An 18,710-nucleotide genomic window follows, 5' to 3' on the forward strand; every position below is an offset into this window, starting at 1 on the left:
GCGGCCGTATAGTCATATGATTAATGAACGTTTCATTAGCGCAACTCTCACATTATAGTTAGCCTGCTGCGCGACCTGCGACTTGACCTGGTCACAGTATTACACTCCACACCACTCCACGCCACTCCAAATCCATTCCACAGTCGTTGTTCTATTTGCATTTCAGCAGGTTGCCGAACGTGATCACAATATTATCTCTTCATCAGTCCTTGCAGGACATGCAAACATTCTGACGGCACAAAAAGAGCCCAAAGCGAGATTCTCATGTGTCTGACAGTCCCCCTCCACCCCGCTCCTTATCACTTTGCAGCACCTCTCGCACCCCTCGTCCAAATCATGGCCCCAGGTGGCTGCTTTTTGTATGGCGCGTGTATCTGTCGCTAGCAGCGCATGTGTGAGCCTGGCCAGGATTCTCGGCGGCCAAGAATCGAGCTCACGTACCTGTCAGCTCAGCTGTAACGAGAGTGGAGCGGAACGAGGGGGGAAGAGAGCCACAGCGAAACCTAACGAGTTACAATGATTTTCGTGCTAATTAAAATGGTTTTTGCATAGAGTTTACCGCATTAGTATTTCGTTTAGCAGTTGTGCAAACACCTTGGCAGTGTCTGGGTATGTTTTGGTGGCTGTTGGGAAGGGGGTTCCCAGCGGAATGTTTGTTCTCGGCTGCCAGCTGTCTATGCGTGTGTTTGTGTGTATGTGCCGCATAAATTACGCATACGCAGCGTATCCAGCAGTAAAAGCAGCAGCAAAACTGAAACGAAAAGCGTTAGCTAAAAAGTGTATTTTTCAACTGACGCAGCTGTGCCTAATGAACTCCCTATGTGGGTTGCCATTCACCCACAACACCCACAAATATAGAGATAGCAACAGAGGGAGGAGAGGAGGATACACCGCAACCATAACCATATCCAAACCAGTCAGTTCTATCTTTTTGTGGGCAACAACTGTGAGTACAGTTGTCAGTGCCTTGACTTAATTAGATGTTTGATATTTTGGCAGCTGAACACTGGGAAACTGAGCTCGTTAGTGGCTTCACTCTCACAAAATGCAACAAACGAATGTTAGTTAAATCTGTTTGCCAACATCCAGACAATGCTCCAAACTGTTAATATATATTTAAATTTTCGAAATGCGAATAGTTGAAGCATGAGCAACAAAACAGTCAACATGCAATTTGGGAATTAGCAGTGTAATTCAAATGAAATGCATTTATGAAGTTATCATTTTGCTGTAATAGCTATAAGATTGCTCATATGAACAATGCACATACGTGATGTGCTGCTGCTGCTAACTTTCCCACAATTCTCAGACTATCTCGTCGATACGAAAGTTATTTTAAACCTATAAAAAGCAAATACAAAATGCACATAAGTATTTTGAGACTTTTCTAAAAATTGTTTTTATTGTTGTTCTCTGCCTTCTCAGACAAACACATACTCACAAACTGAGATAGCTAAGCGATGGCATGAAGGCAACTCAAATGCTGGACACGTGTAAAAGTTCAGTTTTAAACACTTGTACACGAAATGTTGTTTCAATTTGAAAACGTTTTCGTTTCGTTTCGTTTTGGTTCGCTTCTTGTCGTTTGTGTTGTGTTTTATGAATCAGAGCAAAAGTCCTTGTCCATGTGTGTAGCTCGACAAAAATCCCCAAAGCGCTGCAAAACTTTTAGTTTCGCATTGGCCACGTTTACTGTCAATAAAACTTTACTTGAGCTGGCAAAATGAAAACAGCATAGATTATAGCACATAGTAGCTCTAACAAAAGAAAGCAACAACAACAAAAGACTAGATAGAGTGCTCAGGCATAGCGCAAAAAATAAAAAAAGAGAGATCGTATAAAACATGCAAATGCAATGAAATTACAAGTTACGTATACGCCGCGTGCTGCAACCGGCAACAAACTGAGACTGAAGCAGCCGTGAAGAGGCAGCAGCCACGGCAACGGCAGCGGCAGCGCAACGACAGTCGAACAGAAGCCAACGCAAAGCAGCCACACACAAAAGGATTATGCAAAATTATGCAAAAATTGTGGGAGGCAAAATCCACGCACATTAAATTCAAGTGCTTTCTATAACGTCAAATCGTGACTTTTGTGCTAATGATGAACATAAGCTGAGGCATAGCAGAGTATTGTCAACCGCTCGCTTTCCCCTCTCCGAGTGGTTGAGAGGTCGTTCCTTTACATCAAAATGAAAACCATTTAAGTGTTTTCGTTATTTGACAAATTGACTTGCAAATGATTTTGGCATTTCAGTGTTTCGTTTTGCTGCTTGTCGGTCATGAAATTTATTGCAATTACGGTTAGTTCATATTTGCAGCTATAAAATGAGTATTACTCCTAGCCTATTGCTGATTTGTCAACAATTCAGTATCACAATCTATCTCAAAGCTTCTTTGTATGTGAATTGTATGCATGTGTGTATGTGAGTATGTGTGTATGTGTGTAAGCGGATGCCACACTAAAAGCACACTCAGCGCAAAGACAACTAACGGAAATAGTCGAAAAAAGTGCAACAAAGCCGTGCAGTACGTGCCACGAGCCAACAAAATGGCGGCACAGACGAATCATAAGCAGCAATGGCCGACAATGACCCAAGTGCGCGACGGGGGCACGACAAAACCGCAGCCAGACGGCTGTCTCTCCATCCGTCCGTCCGTCCGCCTGTCCGTCCATCTGTCTGGGGCCAGGGACTGAGCACTGAGGTTGAACATCATTTATACTGAATGGATTTGGATTTGGATTTTGGATTTGCGCACAAGATAATGTGCAGCACAGCAGAGTCTTGCTCTGCATCTGCCCGAGGCACTAGATCTGCAAGTATGAATCGTTCGTTGCATGTGAGTGAGCTGCTTTTACCAGAGTGGAGGGGAAAACGGAGAGAGTGAGGAGCAGGGAAGGGGAGCTGGCGTGAGAGCTAAGCAGCTCCAATGCAACGGAAATAGTTTTGTGTGAGATTTATTACCACTCTGGAGAGTCATAAAACGGAAATTGTACACAAAATCCTTTCGGATGCTCGTTTAAGTTGCAGCATACCCCCGTCAATCCCCAGTCATCGTACTCGCTCCTCTCTCTCCTCGCTCTCTCTTTCTCACACTTCTTCAGTGCATCTCTTTCTTGCCCACTTCGAATGTTTAGATTTTTATGGCTTGTGTCATTTCTGTTTACTCTGCTGCGCTGCTGTTTGCTTGCCCTTGTCCCAATGTTTATGTAAGTCATCGCTTCGTTTACGACGCCCAGCGCCAGTCTTCTCCTCTTCATCGCCTCACCCTCTCCAACAACAACATGGCATATCCTATTTTGAAATTATATTTTTGGCCATTTTCTGGAAACTGTCTCTTGTTCGCCTGCTAACTAAAAACTCTTTGCTTTGCAATTTCAGTTTATTTATATTATTTGCCACATTGCAAAAATGCCTTTGCCTGCTGAATGGTAACTGGTGCCGGGTGCCTGGTGCCTGGGTCACGACAGTGCCGCAAATGCATTTCATTGTCCCGTCACGCCCTCGTTCCAACAATTCTAGTTTCGTGGCTAACCGATTGCCGCTCTTGTGTAGTCGAATTCTATACATTTTCAATGGCATTTATTTTATGCAATATGAAATACTAAATGCAGCTTTTAATAGACGTTGCCTTTGCCATTTACAATGTGCAGAGCATATAAATGTGTCTGCTCTACTAATTAAGCAACTGAATTTAACAGAACTTGTTACCCAACTCAATACTACGAAAATTCAAAGTCTACATTTACATTTTCTCATCATTCATTCATTCATTGATTTAGTCAGTCAGTCATTCGATTTTTCGTAGTTTATTTAGCCTCTTCAATTGCGGCGAAAGTTTATTAAAATTTTGCAAGCAAGGCAAAAGTTAAAACCAAAAATGGGAAAATGTTATTTTCATTCATTTCAATTCCAAATTATTTTCGTCCCTAACCAAGCACGAAAAACAAGGATTCGACTCCCAACGCTCAACCCAAGCACTTAGTCATGTAATTTGGCTGAAAACCAAAATCTTACTAAAGTCATTCCCTCTCTGATGACAACCCCAAGATATCGGTTGTATGATAGTCATAGAGAAGAGTGGCCAACTGTTTGAAAGTTGGCATTGAAGTGATTTTAGGTGCAATGTATTCATAATAGATCATCATCAATGTTGCATGTAACGATTTTCTATATCCACTCCCATTTATCTAACGAAGTACCACAATGGGACTTCTTACAGCGAGTCCTCACTTTCTTGTCATCGTACGTAAACAGCAAAGCAAGGACTTCAACTCTGTTGCTTTCACGTGCCCCTTTGAGTGCTAAACATGCCTCAGCCTGGTCATTTCCATTTCTATAGATGGAGAATTTTTGGCAACGGATTTTCTGCTTATTTGCCACAAAAAAACAGTTGTCATATCAGAGATGACCAAATCACAAAACAATGCAAAAAATCACTGTGACTACTGCGAAGTTATGTTAATTATGACTGCATTAAAAATATATTTTGAAAAGTTTATAAATTATACAATTATTATTTTCCTTTATATTAAGTTTTCTACATTTATTGAGCAACTGATTTATCTTTAAGTCAATTATATTCTCCAATTTAAGTTAGCTTAAAGTGTTCAGATTTTTTTCATAACATTTCCATTATTTTAGATACCATTTTATTTGCAATTACTTTTTTAGCGAAACCTGCTTCTTTTAATGGCGAAAGCGCAACTCCGTTCAGCTCTGTTGAGTTAGAAATGCAGACACTCGGACAGGATAATCATTTTTTTATAAAGTCATTATTGTTGTGGTTGCAGTCTGTGCCGCCGTCACCGCCACCGCCTCCACTCGCAACTATTGTTCTCAAGTGTTTGTCGTCGACTGTGCCAAAGCAAAATTATATTGCTGATGGCCAAGACAGCCGCGAGCGCAAGCAAAAGTAGCAAGTGGCATGAGGCAAACGGCAGGCAGCAGGCAGCAAGGCAGCAAGAAAACAATTTTCATTTCAGGCATTTACTTTTGGAGTAAACACTTTTTGAAATGTGCCAAGGCGCATTTTCCTTTTACACTGCGGTGACAACGTCAAAGCAAATGATGGAGCATACCCATTCGCCATTTCGCCATCCATTTTCCCCAAACCATATCTAACTATAGTACATTTCTCGATGCGGTTAAGTCGTCTGCGCTATGAATTTCTAGGGACTTTGTCCTTTAAGTGTGCAAGCAATTAACTGACGGCACAGGCTAAGCCAAGAGGCTGACTTTAAGGCTTAGTCTGGTGAATTAATTGATCGCCTCCGCCAGTCAGCCATATCGTCATATCACATTTCAGCCAATTACACAAAACGTTTAAATTTTTCCGAGTGCCGATCCAAACTAAATATTCATTTTGACTCATTTGCGACAGTCAAATTGTAATAGGGTCAATTGCAATAATATCATTAGGAAAATTAAACACGAGCAAGTTGTAGTCAGAGTACCGTGCGCAGGGCGCAGGACGCCCAGCCAAGTCAAGCGTATTATGCCTAATTGGGCGCTGCCAGCATCCAGCACCCAGTACCCAGAATGAAGCCAGACCCACTCAGAGCCCTATCCGACCAACCAACCCAGGCGTAGTTGTAGCTGTCGGTGTCGCTGTCGCTATAGCTGTAGCTGTAGCTGTATCTGTAGTCGAAGCTGTCGCCATCAGGAGGCAGCAGCGTCTTTGCCGTGCCGCTTTGCACGTTTTGTCTACGCGAGTAATTAACTTTAATTGCGGCCATTAAAATAAATTGGCAGATACCTTTAAATATTGTTATTGTTGCATACTTAGAGGCGCAGCGGACGTGGCGCCAACAGAAGAGGCGCACACAGTGTATTAAATTGCCTCCCACACTTAAATAGCTTTGGCTCGATGCAATTCTTGTAAAATTAAAGTTTTTAGGGAATTTGCATGCGATATAAAAACTTAAAAAATCAAATATAAAATTTAATTGCATATACACATTATTAAATCATAATTTAAGAATGAAATATTGGTTGATTTTAAATAGGAATACGCAACAATAACAATTGTATATACACGAAACTGTCTGCTTTCTCTTGTTTTGCGGAATGTCAAGCATTTTGTTGTCTTCTTTTGATTGCAATGTGGCATGCCGCGACGTTGCATTCCGGTTTTCCGTATTCCGCTTCACTCATGTTCAGTTGCTGTCATGCCTACTGCGCAGCAGAAGCTGAGCCGTAGGCAAATTGAAAGAACAAAACTTCTTTAATTTTGTTGAAACGAAGTCTCTGCGCGCAGACAGTAAAAACTAAAATGTTTGGCCTACAGCAACAAATGGCAAACTAACTTTCAACATAGTTTTTTTATTCTCTCGTTTTTCTTTCAATTAGAGCAAGTAGTGAAATATATACTCCAGTTATAGCTTTAAAAGACTTATTTCCTTGCTTATTTTTTAACTAGAGTTTATTAAAAATAAAACATCGAAATATTTTATAAGTCAGTTGCTAAAAATAATTTTTTTTTTAATAGTTCAAATAAGGTGACCAAATATTGATTCGATAATTGATCTTAAGCATAGGTTGACTTATTTTCAAAGCCCTTGGAGGTCTAACAAAAACCCCTTGAAAATATTATGTGTTTGCTGCCATTGACGGCGGCCTTAAATCAACTGGAAAAAAGAAAAACAAGAGCGAAATATAAAGAAAGTGTTGCAAATACTGAAGCTGCGCAATATCAAGATGCCTTGCAGAAAAGTCAATTGGGAATATTATAATAATAAAACCTTTTAGCGGAACTGAGTCGCAGGGCTTGTTTGTTTTGGCCAGCGCAACTTGGCAGATCGACGACGCTGATGCTGAGTGAAACGTATGCGACTCAAAGTCGAATGCGGACTCGGACTCGCATTGATAACAGCAATCAAGCACAAACACGGATGCAAACACAAATACAAACACAAACACGCATCTACAGCTACAGACACAGATACAGATACAAATACAGCTACGCTCAGTCAGCAGTTAGCATTTACCATTTGCCATCAACCAAGATGTACGTAACGTACGTAAGCACGCACGCACGCACAATAAGGGCTGCTGCACGTTGGCAAACTTCCGTTTCCGCTTTTAGTTTTCGTGTCCGCTGTGGAAGCACTCGAAAGGCAAGTGAATGCCGCAGGCGCTAACTTGATATTTACTTTGTTGCTCTGCCACGCTGTTTACCTATATCCCTCCCTCAATTCCTCAACTCAATATCGCCTCATTTATATATGTATGTATGTTGGAGTACTCGCCCAAAAGCCAAGGACTGCTCAAAGTTTATCTGCACACTTCCGCCTCTGGCTCATCGCTATCGTCGCTTGACCAGCAAACTACTCGCCGCCGCTCGATGCTCGGAAAATGTTTTCGTTGATGAAAAAACTTTGCCTGCCTTCAACACTTCTCAACTTTTGTGTAGTTTGTCTGGTTTGCCTCTCATCCTTTTTTGTGCTGCCGCCCGTCGTCTATTTATCTACATATCTGTCGAGGGTGTGTCCATCGCCCAAGTCCTAGCCCAAGACCAAGTCCCGGCCAAGGGCTCATTTTATCATTTGGTGTTAATTGTTTTCGTTTGCATCACAAAACATCTATCGAAAGGGCATTAATGGACAGTTGGACTAGTTGGACTAGTTTGGATCTTTGAATTGCTTACAACACACACACTCAACACTGATACACCGTGTATTACGCTGCTGTTGCTACTGCTGCTGATGCTGCTTGCCGTTGTGGCGCCACCAATAAACTGAAGATGAACTTCCGTTGCCTGGCGACTGCCATACTCTATTTCAACTGTGCTTTTGTGCGACGCACAAATGCTCTTAATCACTTCTAGGGTAAGAAGGGAGACGCAGGACTTGCGAGCTTCGTTTGGTCCTTGCAGCCCAAGTTCTGCCTCGGAGACAAAGAGCCATATGCATGTTTGTTTGTGTAACGCTAGAAATTGAGAGAGACACTAATTGCTTTTCTTTGCAACCAACTCTTTTTCTTTTCTAATTACTCTATGCAAGAGTGTGAGTGTGTCTCTCTGCGTGTGCATGTGTGTGTGTCTGAGTGTATGTATGTACATGAGTCAGACTCTTGGCGACTGGCGACACACATTTGGCTAAGTAGGAAAATGATAGTTTGAATGCTCTTCAGACAATGTTGTCGACAAAAGGGACGATAAGGACGACCAAAAGGACGCATTTAAAGCACATAATTCGGTTTTGATTATGTTTTGGTCTTAGCTGATGTGGCCGTTGTCGGTGCTGTTGTCGGGACCGTTGTCGTTGCTACCGCATTTCTGAAGTTAGCAACTTCATTATGGCTAAAACCCAAATGTGTTGATATTGCGGCTGAAGTGGTCGTAGTCATCTCCTCTGACTCTGTCCCTCTTCATTGAAGCTAAATGAGTTGATTTCAATGGTTTAAGCATCTCACATGTGTACACAAGTGCACAAATACCAGCTTATGTGATTATTTGAGACTTTGGCTATACTTCCATATTTACTCATCAAAAATACTGACTGACTGAACAAACATTTGAACACTTGGCATATTTTTAGACTGAAATTCTTTAAGCCATTCGCCTATGCTAAAAATACTACACAAATTTTCAATAACTTTTAAGACATTTCAGAAATATTTAACAATATCCATTTACAGTTTTTATCAGAAGCTTCACATTCATACATTTTCCTTTCACCGATTTGCTCTCTAATTTGTTCTTTATGTAGCATAATATTTTTGTTATATTCCTAGGCCATGGCAGCAAAGGTTATTAGCAACCTGAGCTCTTGAGATCTTAGCACATAATTTAAGCTGTTTATGCACAGGTTTTTCGCTATAAATTATGTACTAAAAGCGAAGGCAGCTATTCAGCACATCGTTTTGGACACACTTAAATGGAAGCTGGGACCCAAGCGGAAGTGCGTAGAAGTCGCACAGGAAATCAGTAAAAGAAAAAAAAAAGAAAAGCGAAAAATAAATCCAAAAGTAAAAAGCCAACGCAAAAAAGGGTTAGGTTCGCGAGATGCCACAAATTTTTTGGCAAAAATGTAACTAAAGCTAAAGTTACGCACCAACATGATGCTGGAGGGAATTGCAGAGCAGGAAGAAAAGACTGCGATGTGTCCCCAAGCTGACGCAATGACGCTTGGGGAACGCCACAGTAAAACCGACAAACAAGCACTGCAGGCGGCGGGAGAGGGGAAGTTTTGGTGACTAGCAAGAAACACAAAGAAGCAAAAAGGGTAGGCGGTAATAATCAGCGGCAAGCGAGACTTTAAATATTTTATGCTGCTCAAATTGGCGGCCAAAAGAAAACCGAAAAATACAACAAAACTTGTGGGACGCGTGGCAATAGCTTCTGCTACTGCTGCTGCTGTGGCTGTCATGGCAGCCAAAAGGGATCCCTCTCAGAACGAACAAGACCTACGACAGGACAACAGCAGTGACCAAGCTGACTCGCCACGAAGCAGTGGAAGGGATGGCTGGCTAGCTGGATGGCTGGCTCTCTGGATGGCTGGCAACTTGAGCCACTTTGATTTTTGCTCAAGCGTAATTACAAGTTAAATGAGGCCAACAGCGTGGCGAACGTTGGCAACGTCAGGATACGGCGTCCGCCAAAAACAGTGTCATCATGCGGAAGGATACTGGGCTGCGGTTGTGACTGCGACAGCGACAGCGACTGCGACTGGCAATGAAACGGAAGGAAGGAAAGACAAGCAGACCAACGAGACGGACGGACGCAAAGCGTGCGCAAGGATGATGTACAGACGGCGATTGCAGGCGGAGCAGCAGCAGCTGGCGGTGGACAGGACTGAACTGGACGGGACTGGACTGGGTGCAAGGACAGGGCCATGTCGACATTGTAGCCGAAGCAAAGCACTAGTAATGAATGAGCTGGCCCAATGGCTCGCTTGTCTGTGCTTTGCCTGCTCTGAGGCTCTCTCTCTCTTGCTGAGAATGAAAAATTGCGATGCGGACATAGACGTGAACGTCGCGTCGCGTTGGGTCGCATCGCTTGGTGGTCGCGGTCTCAGGCTTGTTTGGGTTTGGCAGCCAGGCCGCGTAGTGACATTGTTTGCTCTGCTGCAGCATGGTTGGACGGTTGATGGTTGGATGCTTGGAGCGGAGCAGATTGCATAAAAAGCAACAGAATTTCAAACAAAACAAGAAATAACGAAGCATGCAACAAAAATTGCGAAAACAAACCGCATTAGTGAGCACAGAGTGTCAGTGGGGAAATGCAAGAGAAGAGAGCGAAAGGACGATGTGGGAGCACAATGATGGAATGTAACGAAACGGCAACAATGATGACAAGCAAACTGATGACGAAAGGATGCAAGCTGCAGTTGGAGTTGGAGTTGCAGCACTGAAGCAAGCGATGAAAACATTGTCACCAGGCGCCGAAATGAAACTGAAGCTGCAGATGCAGCTGCAGCTGCAACTGGACATGGAGGCCAAATAGCAGATAGCGTTCACCCTTGCCTGTCCACTTTAACTGTGCACAGGAAAAGCATCTGCTGTTTGCTCAAGCTCAAGCTTCATCCTGCTGCTGCCTCCAGTTGCCTTATCGCCCGCCCGCTCGCTGATGCCACAGCATTATGTGATGCGTCGAGTGCTGTTGCAGCATCAGTGGGAAAGTTCATTTTGCAGTAATTAACAAATTGTAAAACGCACGCGGGAGGGAAAAGTGCAGGATGTGCAGAGCTGGTCCGCCAAGCTGTCAACTGAACTCAACTCAGTTCAGTTCAGTTGAGTTGAGTTCAGTTCAGTTGCCTGATAGCCAGTACAGTTGTGTCCAAGTTTGTTTGAGCGCAAGGAATTATAGATGCTGATCCCAGTTTCCACTTCACCTCGTTGTCCGCGTCCAAGTGCAAGTCCAAAACCGAATCCGGCCGCTTCTAGCTCGATGATAGTCACTTTTGCAAAAGTTCTCTCTGATTATTAATATTTTATTCCATTACACTTTGGCACAGGATCTGGTTGTGAGGCATCCTTGGCATCGTCCTCCCTTCCATTCCATCCATTGTCAGTGGCAGCACTTGTCGGGATAGAAAAGTCTCGTAGATTGCAGAAGCGGAAACTGCCAAACAAAATGCAACTGATGATTGTATGAGTAGTTAATAAAGTTTTACAAGCAGCCAACGCAAATAATGATTATTCTATGATTGCAGGGCACAAATCTCAAACTGAAGTCTAAGGACAAATCAAGACATGGCCTGAATGTCGTACAAATTCCCCTTAAATAATGGAGAGCACTAAGCTGAGCATGATTATTCCCATCCGCCATTTGCATGCTTAATCAAGCAGCAGCAGTTACCGATCAACTTATAATAGAGCAAAAGATAGACTAATTATTCTAAAATCATTCATTGCTATGGAAATAACTCAGTTGATACTTAGATAAAAAGCTTTGACTAATTGCATGTCTAGGAGTATGTTAAACATATTTACTTTGACCTTTTTGCCGACAACTCAGATTTGTCAACTTAGCGCAAGTCATGTCAAAGTGTCAACTACTTTTTGCCACCTCAAGAGCCACATAATTAAGCGACAAGCTGCAAGTGCGAGGATGATGCTGCTGCTTGCTCGCAAATGCCAAAAATTAACTCGCAAAAAAGGCGGCTACGAAATTTTAAATGACAGACGCTGTCAGCTTTACACGTTCACACTCTTCTACACACACAGACAGACACACTCCCACACACGGACTATAGCTTGTGCCTGCCACAGATTGGGGGCACACATGTGCTGCACACAACATGTGACATCGGCTGCAACAACGCCGCAAAAGCCGTGTCAACAAAAGCTACAACAGCAGAGTAAAGGCTGACTAAAGATGCCGTTGCACAGATTCTGGCATTCAAAATTGGCGCTGACTCCAATTTGATAGACGCCAAGCAATAGTAGCAAAAGGGGTAAAAAGGTGGAGGGATGGCTGACTGCAGTTGGCCATTTGCTGACACTGACAGTGAGTGCGTTTGCATTATGGCTATAATTTTATGTGGTTTTTGAGTTGCGTCAGTCTCAGTGCTAAGCACTGAACTTGAGGTTTGCTGTCAGAGAATTTCCATGTAAAGCTCACAATAAATTCCACAAACCACTGCAGTGTAACTGACACTGTAAACCTGAGTTGTTCTAGCTGCTTTTGTGGTCCAGTCCAAGTATCATTTGCACTCGCTAATCAACATCTACAACAGCTGGGAAATTATGAAATAAAATGTCTTAAAAATGTTGTATAACAATAAACTGCAGCTCACATTACTTTGCATTGACATTTTCAGCATTCATGCTGCGCAACAATGGAAGAACAACTTAAATTTGCATGGCTCGTCACTTGAGTGACAGAATCTTTATGCAGTTTGCACTTTGGACGCTCCGGTTCGCTGCATAAATAACCCAAAAAGCATGACGCAGATGCTCCAAACACCCGCAATTCGTTTGCATCTCTAACTCCAGCTTCAACTTCAACTTCAAACTTCAACTGCAACTGCAACTGGAGCTCAAAGTCCATTCTTATCTGGAACTGAATTGCAGCATTTTATTGTTGCATAGCGTCATTTGCATATATGAGAAGCCAAAGAGAGGCGAAGCGGGACAGGAGCGTGGCAAATCGCTGTATCCGCTAAAGTCTCAGCTGCTGCTCAATCCAAAGCGCAAACAGATTTTTGCTGGCAAAAAAGCGTTGCAAGGGGAGAGAACGATAACGACGTCAGCAATGCAGAATTTTTCAGCTTGAATCGGCAAAAGTGTCGTAAATTTTTGATTTCATTAAAATGCGTGCCCTGCAATTACAACAACACGAACAACAACAACAGCAGCAACAGCAACACTTGACGCTGCAGCCAATTGGAGCATGAAATATGCATTCTACAATCCATGGAATTGGACTTATTGGTAAGTAAACGTAATTGGAATATCTCTATTTCAATCAGTCGGTTATTGGAAATGAATCTGACTTAATATGCGACGCTGTCGCATAAATCAAATATTCCCCTTCCCACTTCCCACTTCTACTCATTTTTCAATTATGCCAGGGAGTCGAAATGCGAATCATTTGCCGCATACCGTACGAGTCGATGGGTTCATTTGCAGTCAACTGGAACCTGGAGCATACTTTGGTTGCCGATAACACATTTGCCAAGAAACGGTTGCAGCTGCTTGGCATTGGTTCAAAAGCGTCCTGGAAATGGCCGCAGCAACTTGTTAATCGACAAATAAAACTCGGGCAAAAAGATGGCCAAATAAACTACTAGTCGAAGCCAAATACAAGTAAATGCAGCAGAAAATCAAATATAGAAATTATTTCTCTTTTCGTATTCGGAATCGGATTCGGAGTCGGGGATTTTCTTTCGCCTTGGCAACTGATTTGCGCTTGCTTATCGGCCTGGCACGAGTCATGTGAAATTATGGTGCATGCCACGCCTCCAGCAAATGCTCGCCCACTTTGTTGCTCTTGTTTGGCTGCATGGTTTCTTTTGGCCAGCCAACTGCAATGGCAGTGATAAAGATTGACGGCGTTCTAAATTATCTGATTTTGTCACTTCGGAAATTGGCAAAATGTCCGCAAAAGCAGACCAAGTCCAAGCTACAGATTGCTTATTTTCTCAATAAATTTAGTTGCTTATTTTTTTCTGTTGGGTGTAGTAAATAATAATAGACAACGCAAGTATCTGAAATTTGTTAAAGTAATAAGTTTTTGCATTATTTTCCATATGGTCTAACATAAGGTCTCCTGCGAAAGGACATTCATGAAATATTTAAAAATCTTATAGCAATAAAAATAAAAATAAAAGCAAACCGCAGAAGACACACTAAAGGCAAGGACAATGACAATGCTGCCGGTTGCTGCTACGACAAGTAAAATTCCCCAAAAGGGAAAAGAGAGCTAACGTATGTTATTTTCTGTTGTTGTGTGTTTTTGTGTGGTGTGGCCAAGGCGTCGAGTGTTTGTGCCAAAGTGCAAATGGAACAACAACAATAACAATTGAAAAGAATTTAAATTTGCATTTTGCGCAAATTGTAAGAGTGAGACTCTGGCACGCTGTTACACTCTCTGCCTCTGCCTCTGTCTCAACCTCTGCTGACTCCTCTACCTCTTCCTGGCTGTGCAAAATGTATGGGACACGTCGACATCAGCATCATTAAAGCGGTCCAGCCCACAGTCCAGTTGAGTTGAGTTTTTGGGGCACAACACAACACGCCAAAATGCCATGGCATACAGTAGAACACTCTAGTCTAGAATTTCAAATTTGTATCACATTTTTATCGCCATTTAAATGTAAATTGTTGCTGAAAGGGGAACCACCCCGAAAAGGAGGGGACGCAGTTTATGGGAGTGCGACGACTTCCGACCGCAATTGAATTTTTTAAAAGCGCTGAGCGTTGATAACCAAAACAATAAAACCGGGGCCACAGACTCCACCACCGACCGACTAGCTAACGTAAAAAAAAAGTGGGAAGGCGAGTAACAAATGTTTTAAAACCGCTTAAATATTCAACAAGCCAGAGAACGGCACAGGACAACGGCAACAACAACAACAACAACGACGACGACGAAAAAAATTGTGATGCCAAAGGGGGACAAACGGGGACAAAGAGTTCCATATCGGCCTATAACAAAATATGTGCCTTACAGTCAAATATTTAAAGCGTTTCGCTGTGTTTGTTTTTCTGTCCCCTCGCATCATAGTCGAGTTCAGACCTTTGGGAAGCAGTATCGAGAAGCATTATCGTGAAGCGTCGTTAAATTCGATAGCATTTTGCAAAATTTTTTAAAATTAACAATAAAACGTGACCGGGCAAATATTTTGTTGTCGCTGAAAAGCGAATATAAAGTAAATAAAATAATTTAAGTACACGGCATACCAATATATAGTTTATTAAATCTTAAATATTACAGCCGCATATTCACAAAGAGCTCAAATTATTATCGAAATATATTATTGAACATTTTTATTGCGGCCAACGATGAAATTAAATTAGTGACGCTCGTGAGCATTACGTTTAATGTTTAATAATTTAACGGAATATTATTTGTAATCACTACTTTAATCTATGAATAATGTAATATTTACAGTTCATGAGCTAACGAATTTATTTTTCATTCGAGGAGAAAGCTTTAATTTTATTTTTGTGGATCACATGAAATATTTGGACAAATCTCTTTTAATTTAATTTTTTCTCTTTTTTCTGCATTTCGATTTGCAAAAGCGATAAGCATATTACAAATCTCAGTTACAAATGAGCTGCCAAAACTGTTGAAAATTAATTATAATAAACAATAATTATGAAAACAATGCACGCCAAACCAAAACCAAATCCATGCATACCTTGCGAAATCTCTCATAATTTATATAAATACATACGGTATATTAAAAAATGAAAATGTAATTGCCCAATAATTTCGCAAACATTCGACTAAGGGATGCTCTACCAAAAGTTCTACTACTCGTATACGTAATATTTATGAGCTCTCACAAATGTGCGCAACTGTTTGATACTCTAATTGTGCGATTTGTTGTGTTTGAGGGTGTCAAGAGTTTAGTTTATACGATTGCCAGGACGGGAATTGTTTTAGGTTTTATCGAGCTTGTATTTAATGCGCCGTAAATAATAAATTACAATGCTCGATGGCGGCTTTTGTTTATTTTCAGCATGCATTACATTTAAAATATGCTAATTTGAATTTATGTTATTTTGCAAATATTAAGTAAAATATTTATTTACTTTTAGAACATACTACAAAGCAAATTAAAGGCATCTGAGTATGCAATACACTATAGTTTAAAGCTAAGCCTGAAATTCCACTCATATTCAAAGACTAACCCAAGCGGTTATATCACGTATCTTGTATGCTTAGTGACAGTTGCCAAGTACAAATTGGTGCAGACAGCATTTGTCAACTTCCAACAAGTCGAGTATCATATTTGGACATGGCCAAATAACGAGCAATTGAAGCAGAGTCGTTTCATATGCTCATAACAACATGTAACTAGTTGTGTAAATGTTGCTTCATATATATGTATGTATAAAGCTGTGTATTTGAGATGCCCTTTTGCTTTACATTTGAAAGCTGTCAGCGTATTTTATGCTCTTTAACAATAGATGGACACCACGTACGTGGCCTGTAAATGAAATGAAATGACAGCCAAAGAAGAAGAAGATACGGAGATGAAAAAAGGGTAGGTCCGGTTGCGAGTGGCCAACGGGGCGCCAACGCAATGTTAATTGCTTATCTACGTGATTTCTTACCAAATTAATTTGGCCAAATTGCGAATGGCCAACGAATGGTAAACGGTAGATGGTAAATGGCAAATGACAGAGACAACGGGCAACTGGTAACAGGCAACAGACAACAGACAACAGCCAGCACATTGCGAATAAATCAGTTAAGTTGCTGTATTAACATTGAATACATTTGCTTAATTAAATGAAACAAAATATAATAAAATATGCGAGAAGACCGAGGTCCCTAGGCCAGCCCCATACCCTTTCGCCCCCCGCATGGCTCGCATAAAAAAAGGGAAAAGCTTTTCCTTTAATTGAAAATTACTAAGCTAACACCGCTTAGCCTTTCAAGTGTTGTCCTTGTGCACTGGCTGTCCGGCCTTTACCGTCATTTTACGATGTCATGTTTTCATTTCATGTTTTGGTTTAGCTCGCACGGCTGATGACACATGAGCGCATAAAATGCAAAACCAACAGAACCAAACATTAAAATCAACGTCAACAACGTGCTGCAGCTGTAGGTGGGATTGGAGTCACAGTTACGAGTTACGAGATTGTTTAAGAGAAGAGACTACATTCCACATAAATATGTCACACAGTATACTAAAATACATAAGTAGTATATAGATCCAGCTGTATGTGTTAGTTAGCAATCGACAGCGAGCCGATATGGCGATATGGTTAAGCCTATATGCTATATTGGCAAAACATCTAATGAAAACATTCGCTCTGCTGCATGCAACCAGCTGAACACAAACAAAAGCAAAAGCAGAAATACAGTGCTGAAATTATTATGGTATGTTATCATAAGGGTCATCACCACAACAAGAGACCAAGCGAACTATCCCAACTACTATTAGCGTGCTTCATTTAAGCTCTGTATTGATGAGAGTAACTTTAATAGTTTAATTACATGTTGTCTAAGTAGCTTATGATGAACCTATCGTAATCAAACATTTGTCATTGAATATTGTTCAAAGGTAACCGAAAATCAGTGGCTCAGTGCAACAAAGGACCAAAGATGTTGTGGCTGCTTGATCGGCTCAGTGCCGTAAGTAGATCAAGTTTTATTTCTCCCTTACGTAATATGCAGAACAAAATAAATACGGTACGGACGCAGCATGCAAATACACAAAAGCTTAGCCCAGTTAGGTATACAATTTCTATAGCATACTTTGCAGCGCAGCACTTGACACTGATAACACATCGTCTGGCGCATTAAATGGACAAAGGTTCTGCAAGTCTATGGCCTGACATTATGCAGCCAGTTACATTTGCAGCTTAGCCAACCCTTTTCAGAGTGCCTGCCCCATGTTGCAATAATAGCAGCTACCTTGCAACAAACCCATCTACACCATCTAAGCAAAGGAATTGGAGAGAGGGAGAACTGTGTGGCTTTCTGGCATCCTGTCATTCAGTGCCATTCTGCTTTTGCTATCGTTCTTTATTTGTTCTTCTCCCTCCCCTCTTTTGTGATGCAGTGCATTCTATGGTTTATTTACTTGCACTTGCAACATTTGCATGCCATTGTGAACTGCGACTGTAACCTAATTTTCTGCACCTAATTGTTTCATTATGGCGCCACATTAACAAAAGGCCCGCCGGCCCTTCAAGTGGAGCGGCAAAAGAAATGTCGAAAGAAATGCCAGACTCATCTGCAGCTACGTGCATGTTGCTCAACATGTACTACATGCGAACGTCTGCATGTGTGAGAGTGTGGGTTGGCAGCAGCATGCTGTGTGGTTGCCTGTGGGGCACGTGGTTTACGTGTAGCAAGATTTCAAATACTTTGCTAGTGATGTAACGTAGACGAGAGAGTGCTAGAGAGGGATAGAAATAGAGAGAGAGAGAGAGAGAGAGAGAGAGAGTGAGCTCGTAATGCGGCTTTGAGTTGATTGGGGCTGCCTTTTGCAGATGCTGTTGTTGCGGCCATTGTGTTGTTGCAGCCCACTTTGTAAGGCCATTGTTTGTTTTTAATTAGCCGCAATAAACGGTCACATACACACTCAACACTCACGCAACTACGAGTATGTGTATGCTAGGCCCAATTAAAATAAACAATTGTAAATGGCATTTTGCTAAGCAATTGAATTGGGGCCGAGGCCTTGAAACAATTTGTTATTCTTTTATGGAAATTGACACGCAGCCAACATTCCCCTCGCCTTCCTCCAGCCTCTTCTGCCTGGCTTGTCTATAATTAACTCGCACAACATGTTCCTAACTTTGGACTCTATTTAAATGTGTCGGCCATGAGAGTCTGCTCAAAATCAAATTAGCAGACAGCAGACTAAAATATAAATCTGCTGATTTACACAGAAATTGAGGCAAACGCAAAAGTCGCTCACTCATATGGCAGTCATAAAAACAAATTAAGCCAAACTGTTAAGTAAACAACTTTTGCGGCTCCGCTGACAGTCCACAAGGCAACCAGTCAATTCTCTCTTTCATATACTCGTAAACTTATCTTATTAATTCCTTAACACAAATACACACACAC

Source organism: Drosophila albomicans, chromosome 2R, assembly GCF_009650485.2.
Source record: "Drosophila albomicans strain 15112-1751.03 chromosome 2R, ASM965048v2, whole genome shotgun sequence".
Classification (NCBI taxonomy): Eukaryota; Metazoa; Arthropoda; class Insecta; order Diptera; family Drosophilidae; genus Drosophila; species Drosophila albomicans.